This window comes from Balaenoptera musculus, chromosome 15 (genome assembly GCF_009873245.2).
Source record: "Balaenoptera musculus isolate JJ_BM4_2016_0621 chromosome 15, mBalMus1.pri.v3, whole genome shotgun sequence".
In the NCBI taxonomy this organism is placed as follows: Eukaryota; Metazoa; Chordata; class Mammalia; order Artiodactyla; family Balaenopteridae; genus Balaenoptera; species Balaenoptera musculus.
In genome coordinates, this window is record NC_045799.1 from 7,118,080 (window position 1) to 7,124,259 (window position 6,180).

Here is a 6,180-nt window from a genome sequence, read left to right on the forward strand (position 1 = left end):
CGATGTGGTTTGAGGATTAAGGTAGGCTATGTAAAGTTTCATTACAGGAAAACTGACCCAAGTCCTCTTTCTTCCATTGCTATGACTTTCTGAAAATTTCCTTCAGAAAAAGAGCAAGTATTGACCTGAATGTAAAAATCAATGCTTTAGGGCTTCCCTGGTGGCGCAGTGGTTGAGAATCTGCCTGCCGATGCAGGGGACATGGGCTCGAGCCCTGGTCTGGGAAGATCCCACATGCTGCAGAGCAACTAAGCCCCATGCGCCACAACTACTGAGCCTGTGCTCTAGAGCCCGCGAGCCACAACTACTGAGCCTGCGCGTCTGGAGCCTGTGCTCCGCAACAAGAGAGGCCGCGATAGTGAGAGGCCCATGCACCGCTATGAAGAGTGGCCCCCGCGTGCCGCAACTGGAGAAAGCCCTTGCACAGAAAAACGAAGACCCAACATGAGTTTCTGTTCATGAGTTTCAGAAAAATCTATTTTAGGTTTGCCACAGTACTGGTTTAAAAAGCAAGATTTTTGTATAATCTAAGTATAATGCTCATAATATAAGAAAGACTTGACTTTACGTTAGTATTTTTAATCTCTATCTTTTTCCTAACCAGATCCTCAAACAAACATTTGACTGACTGACTGACAGGTAGTAGGTGTTACCTTCTAATTTGAAAATAAGTTTTAATTTAACTTTCACATTGTTGAAGAAAAGTATTACTATTCACCCAATAATTAGACTTAATTGGTCTGAGGATTTAAATGCTACTTTGACACCAAATATTTCAAACTGTGTATATTTCACAACTCTAAAGGGACTCCTGACACCACAGCTACCAGATATATTTTATCAGCTTGTGGTATACTTTTGCAAGCAAGCAAATTTAAAAGCCCAATTGCTGACACTTAAAAATAAAAATCAAAACCAAAGATAAATATTATGTTTTCTATTCTGATTTCTGGACTACATATGATATTGATTTTTTTTCATGTTAGAGACTGACTATTTATATTGCTTTCTTATTTGTCTTCTAATCAGCATCATCATTAAATAGCTACCAATTAATATGACACCAAAAGCGCAAGTAGCAAAAGCAGTATTAGACAAATGGGACTACATCAAACTAAAAAGCTTCTGTAAAGCAAACAAAACAACCAACAGAGCAAAGAGGCAACCTACAGAATGAGAGAAAATATTTGCAAAACATATATCTGATAAAGGACTCATATCCAAATTATGTAAGAAATTCCTACAACTCAATAGCAAAAATAAAATAGTCATTAAAAAATGGGCAAAGGACTTGTATAGACATTTCTTCAAAGAAGAAATACAAATGACCAACAGGTATAAGAAAAGGTGATCAACATCACTAATCATCAGAGAAATACAAATAAAACCACAACGAGATATCACCTCACACCTGTTAGAATGTCTATTTTTAAAGCAAAACAAACAAAACACATATTGGTGAGGATGCGGAGAAATTGAAACTCTTATACATTGTTGGTAGGAATGTAAAATGGTGCAGCCACTATGGAAAACAGTATGGAGACTCCTCAAAAAATTAAAAAATAGAATTACCCTATGATCCTGCAATCCTGCTTCTGGCTATGTATCCAAAAGAACTGAAATAAGGATCTGTAAGAAATACATGCACTCCCTTGTTCATTGCAGCATTATTCACAATAGCCAAGATATGGAAACAACCTAAATGTCCGCTGATGATGAATGGAGAAAGAAAGTGTGATATATATATATATATGTATATGTGTATATATATATATATATATATAAAATGTAATATTACTCAGCCTTAGAAAAAGAAGGAAATCCTGCCATATATGACAACACGGATGAACCTGGAGGACATTATGCTAAGTGAAGTAAGCTGGACACAAGGGACAAATATTGTATGATTCTGCTTATATGAAGTCTTTAAAATAGTCCAACTTATAGAAATAGAGAGTAGAATGGTGGTTACCAGGACTGAGGGAAGGGGGGTTGGGGAGTTGCTTCTCAAAGGGTATCGAATTGCAGTTATGCAAGAGGAATAAGTTCTAGAGATCTGCCATAGAATATTGTGCCTGTAGTAAACAATACTGCATTGCGTACTTAAGGATGTGTTAAGAGGGATGATCTCCTGTTAAGTGTTCTTGCCACAGTAAAAACATTAAAAAGAATCTACGAATCATATCTACCATTTATTAAACATCTCTCTTATTTCAAACATTCTGTTAGACTCGTTACATACATTAAAAATGTCTCACAATGATGTTTTATGAAATAAATTATCATTTCTATTTTAAAAATGAGGAAGTGAATTCTAAGAAAGTGTGATAAATGTTGCTTTTGTCTGACTAATACAGTTTTGCCCACTCCACCCCAATTCTCATGCCATCTCCCCAAAGATGAGAACATGGCCTATGTTGGGATCACTGTAACATCTACAGGGAGTGATTTTGTAATGAACACATGACCAAACCTGGACCAATTAAATAAATTCTTGTATATTTTTCTGGTTGAAACTAGTGAAGAAGACTTTTCTTCTATTAGGTCATAAAACTAGATTTAAGGGAATCTGATATGGACACCAGGCATATTTCCTGCTATGCAGACAAACATAAAATCAAGCTTTGACAGGAGAAATGAGAGAGGAATAACAAAGAATTCCTAATAACTTGAGTGTTTGGATCTAGTCAAGTTTCTCAATTTTGGCACCGCTGGCATTTTGGGCTCAATACTTCCTCCTGGTGGTGGTGAGGGTGCTGACCTCTACTGGCACTAGATGCCAGTAGCACCCACTTTCTTGCAGTTGTGACAACAAAAATGTCTTCAGACATTGTCAGATTTCTCCTGGGGGACAGTAGGTGGAGGGACAAAATCACCCTCTACTGAGAACTACTAAGTTATAACCAAGATTGCCATCCACCATTATATTTGCCAATGTGAAATCTTCCCCATTTGCTAAATCTGAATTTGTTTTTTGCAAATTATATCCAAAGGAATCTTGAGAGAGGAAATGTTAGAGCACTGTGCTAAGGGTGATGGGTGTATGCCGTAAGGAAAACAGAAGAATTCACATCAATGTATGTATGGGAGGGGGCAAAAGAGAGACCAGGATGCAAAGAGCTTTAAGAGTGAATTTTCCAGATTGTTGACCCAGGAAACAGATTTACCCAGGTGTGTTTCCAAAAAAAGGTATTCTGAGTTCAGCTATGTTTGGGAAATGTTCGGTCAAGCAAAGCTGCTCTTTTTTTTAGACTAGGATGTTCAGACTTTAGTACGATAGTGTGATTTAATATTCACCAATTTCTCAAATTTCTTTGACCAAGTTTTTTAACAGCTCCAGTTAACATCTTTCATGGCTTACATTCTGCAGAATTCAATGTGATAAATGTAATGGCTACCGACACAAAGGGCAGGCCAAAGCAGGATAGACAGAACAACGTGAGGGGTAAAGAGTGAAGGGTCCCCTGCCTGTGGAGATGTAGACAGAAACATGATGACGTTGCAGCTTATAGGCCCCTTGGTTGAGGAGGTTTATCCGCATTTAGAGAGAAGTGGAGAACCACGATGCACCCTCTAGTCTATAACAGAGAGTTTGGACATTTCCCCCCCCACAGGCAACCAAAGAGAGCTAATGAGAAGAATAACCTGACCCATGACAACTGTGGGAAATCTCTCTGCCATGTGGAGAGTAAATTACAGCAGGGTTGAGACCGCAGGTAAGGGAACCTGTTAGGATCGCAACAGAAGTGGTAAGGGTTTCAACTAAATCAGTAGAAATAAAAATGGATGAAATAGAGTGATTTGAGAAATGCTGATGCAAAAGATTGTACATTGGTATTCTTCCACTTTTCGTTGCCATTTTTTACCACTTTGGTAGGCCATTTTAATTTCAAAGACTGCATAGTTTTTTTCACACCAGTGAGCCAAATCCTACGGGAAGGTAATGAACGTAAGTGTGGCTGGCTTAGAATCTGGCCTCACTAGAAGAAAAAATCTCCTTAAGAAATGCTTCTAGGGAGAGCGGCTGATCACAGCCCCGAGGTGAGGCAGAGCTCTGAGCAGGTGCTACATTATGGCTGACATGCAAAATCTGGTAGAAAGATTGGAGAGAGCGGTGGGCCGCCTGAAGGCAGGCACGCACCGTGGGTTGCTGCAAAAGCAGGAACGACTCCATAGGTGCAAGTGTTTGACTCACTGTTGGCCGGCGCTGTGGCAGAGTACCTCAAGATCAGTAAAGAGATTGGGAGAGATGTGCAGAAGCATGCGGAGATGGTCCACACAGGTCGGAAGCTGGAGCGAGCGCTCTTGGTTACAGCCTCTCAAGGCCAGCAGCCAGCAGGCAATAAGCTTTCTGATTTGCTGGCACCATCTCCGAGCAGATCCAAGAAGTGATAACCTTTCAGGAGAAGAACCAAGGCAGCAAGTTGTTCAATCACCTGCCAGCTGTCAGCGAAAGTATCCAGGCCCTGGGTTGGGTGGCTATGGCTCCCAAGTCTGGTCCCTAAGTGAAGGAAATGAATGATGCTGCCATGTTTCATACAAACTGATTCCTCAAGGAGTACAAAGATGTGGGCTGGGTCAAAGCTTACTTGAGTATATGGACAGAGCTGCAGGCTTACATTAAGGAGTTCCATACCACTGGACTGGCCTGGAGCAAAACCAGGCCGTGGCAAAAGGACTGAGTGGATTGCCGTCTGGACCCTCTGCTGGATCGGGTCCTCCCCCCGTCCAGGCCCACCTCCCCCCGAGTCCCCACCAGTTCAGGCTCAGATGAGTCTGCATCCCGCTCAGCACTGTTTGCACAGATTAATCAGGGGAGAGCATCACACATGCCCTGAAACATGTATCTGATGACATGAAGACTCACAAGAACCCTGCCTTGAACGCTCAGAGTGCTCCAGTACGAAGTGGCCCCAAACCATTCTCTGCATCTAAACCAGGAGTCAGCGCATCCCCCAACCCAGTCACAAAGAAGGAGCCAGCTCTCCTTGAACTGAAGGGCAAGAAGTGGAGAGTGGAAATCAGGAGAATGTTTCCAACCTGGTGATAGATGACACAGAGCTGAAACAGGTGGCTTACATATTCAAGTGTGTCAACTCAACATTGCAAATCAAGGGAAAATTAACTCTGCTACAGTAGATAACTGTAAGAAACTCGGTCTGGTGTTCGATGACGTGGTGGGCATTGTGGAGATAATCAATTGTAGGGATGTCAAAGTTCAGGTAATGGGTAAAGTGCCAACCATTTCCATCAACAAAACAGATGGCTGCCACATTTACCTGAGCAAGAATTCCCTGGATTGTGAGACAGTCAGTGCCAGATCTTCTGAGATGAATGTCCTCATTCCTATAGAAGGTGGTGACTTCAGTGAGTTCCCAGTCCCTGGGCAGTTCAAGACCGTATGGAATGGGCGGAAGTTGGTCACCACAGTGACAGAAATTGCTGGATAAGCGAAGTGCCACTGGGTTCTCTGCCCTCTCCCTCACACCGTGGGATAAATCTGTATCAAGATGGTTCTTTTCTAGATTTCCTCTACCTTTCTGCTCTTAAACTGCTTCTCTGCTTTGAGAAGCACAGCTACCTGCCTTCACTGACATATACCTCAGGCTGAGATTTGGGGTGGGACAGCAGGTCTTCAATCTTCTGCAGGAAGGTGCAGCTTTTCCGTATCAGCTCAACCATACAGCCAGTCCATTCTTAAGGAACTGCACATCAGGACAGGTGTGTTTTAGCTTTCAGTCTTTGGGGTTATTTGACCAACAAATAGTCTTTGGGGAAGAATAAAGCAGTCCCCAGGAATTAACAGATCAGAATGTTCACACAAGTTAATCTTTTTCTAACAATGAGCGTGAAGGTAGCAGAACCTGGTGTGATCCTAGTTGGTTCTTCTAACTTAAACTAATTTTCACTATTGACAAGTGAGGCAAGGGTTGCACAGGACCAAAGGCTGAAGCTTGGCCATCTAGCATTCTAAGCAAAATGATTTCCTATAAGCATTCCTTTTCTTCTGCATTCTATCCTGCATCTGCCTGAACCTGAGATGGTAGGTTGTCCTGTGTTAGCTGCTGGGGTGGTGCCCTGCACCCAGGCCAGCTAAAGGAGTCTTGGACCCTTCCTCTCTCTGGGGCCCCTGCCCACCACTTCCTACAGAGATGACTTAAAAAGAGAGAGAGAAAAAAA

At 42.0% G+C, this 6,180-nt stretch overlaps 1 pseudogene; it reads left to right on the plus strand.

Annotated features, from left to right (window-relative positions):
- The first annotated feature begins 4,072 nt into the window (after positions 1-4,072).
- Positions 4,073-5,953, plus strand: LOC118881412 (annotated as a pseudogene).
- Positions 5,954-6,180: the final 227 nt, after the last annotated feature.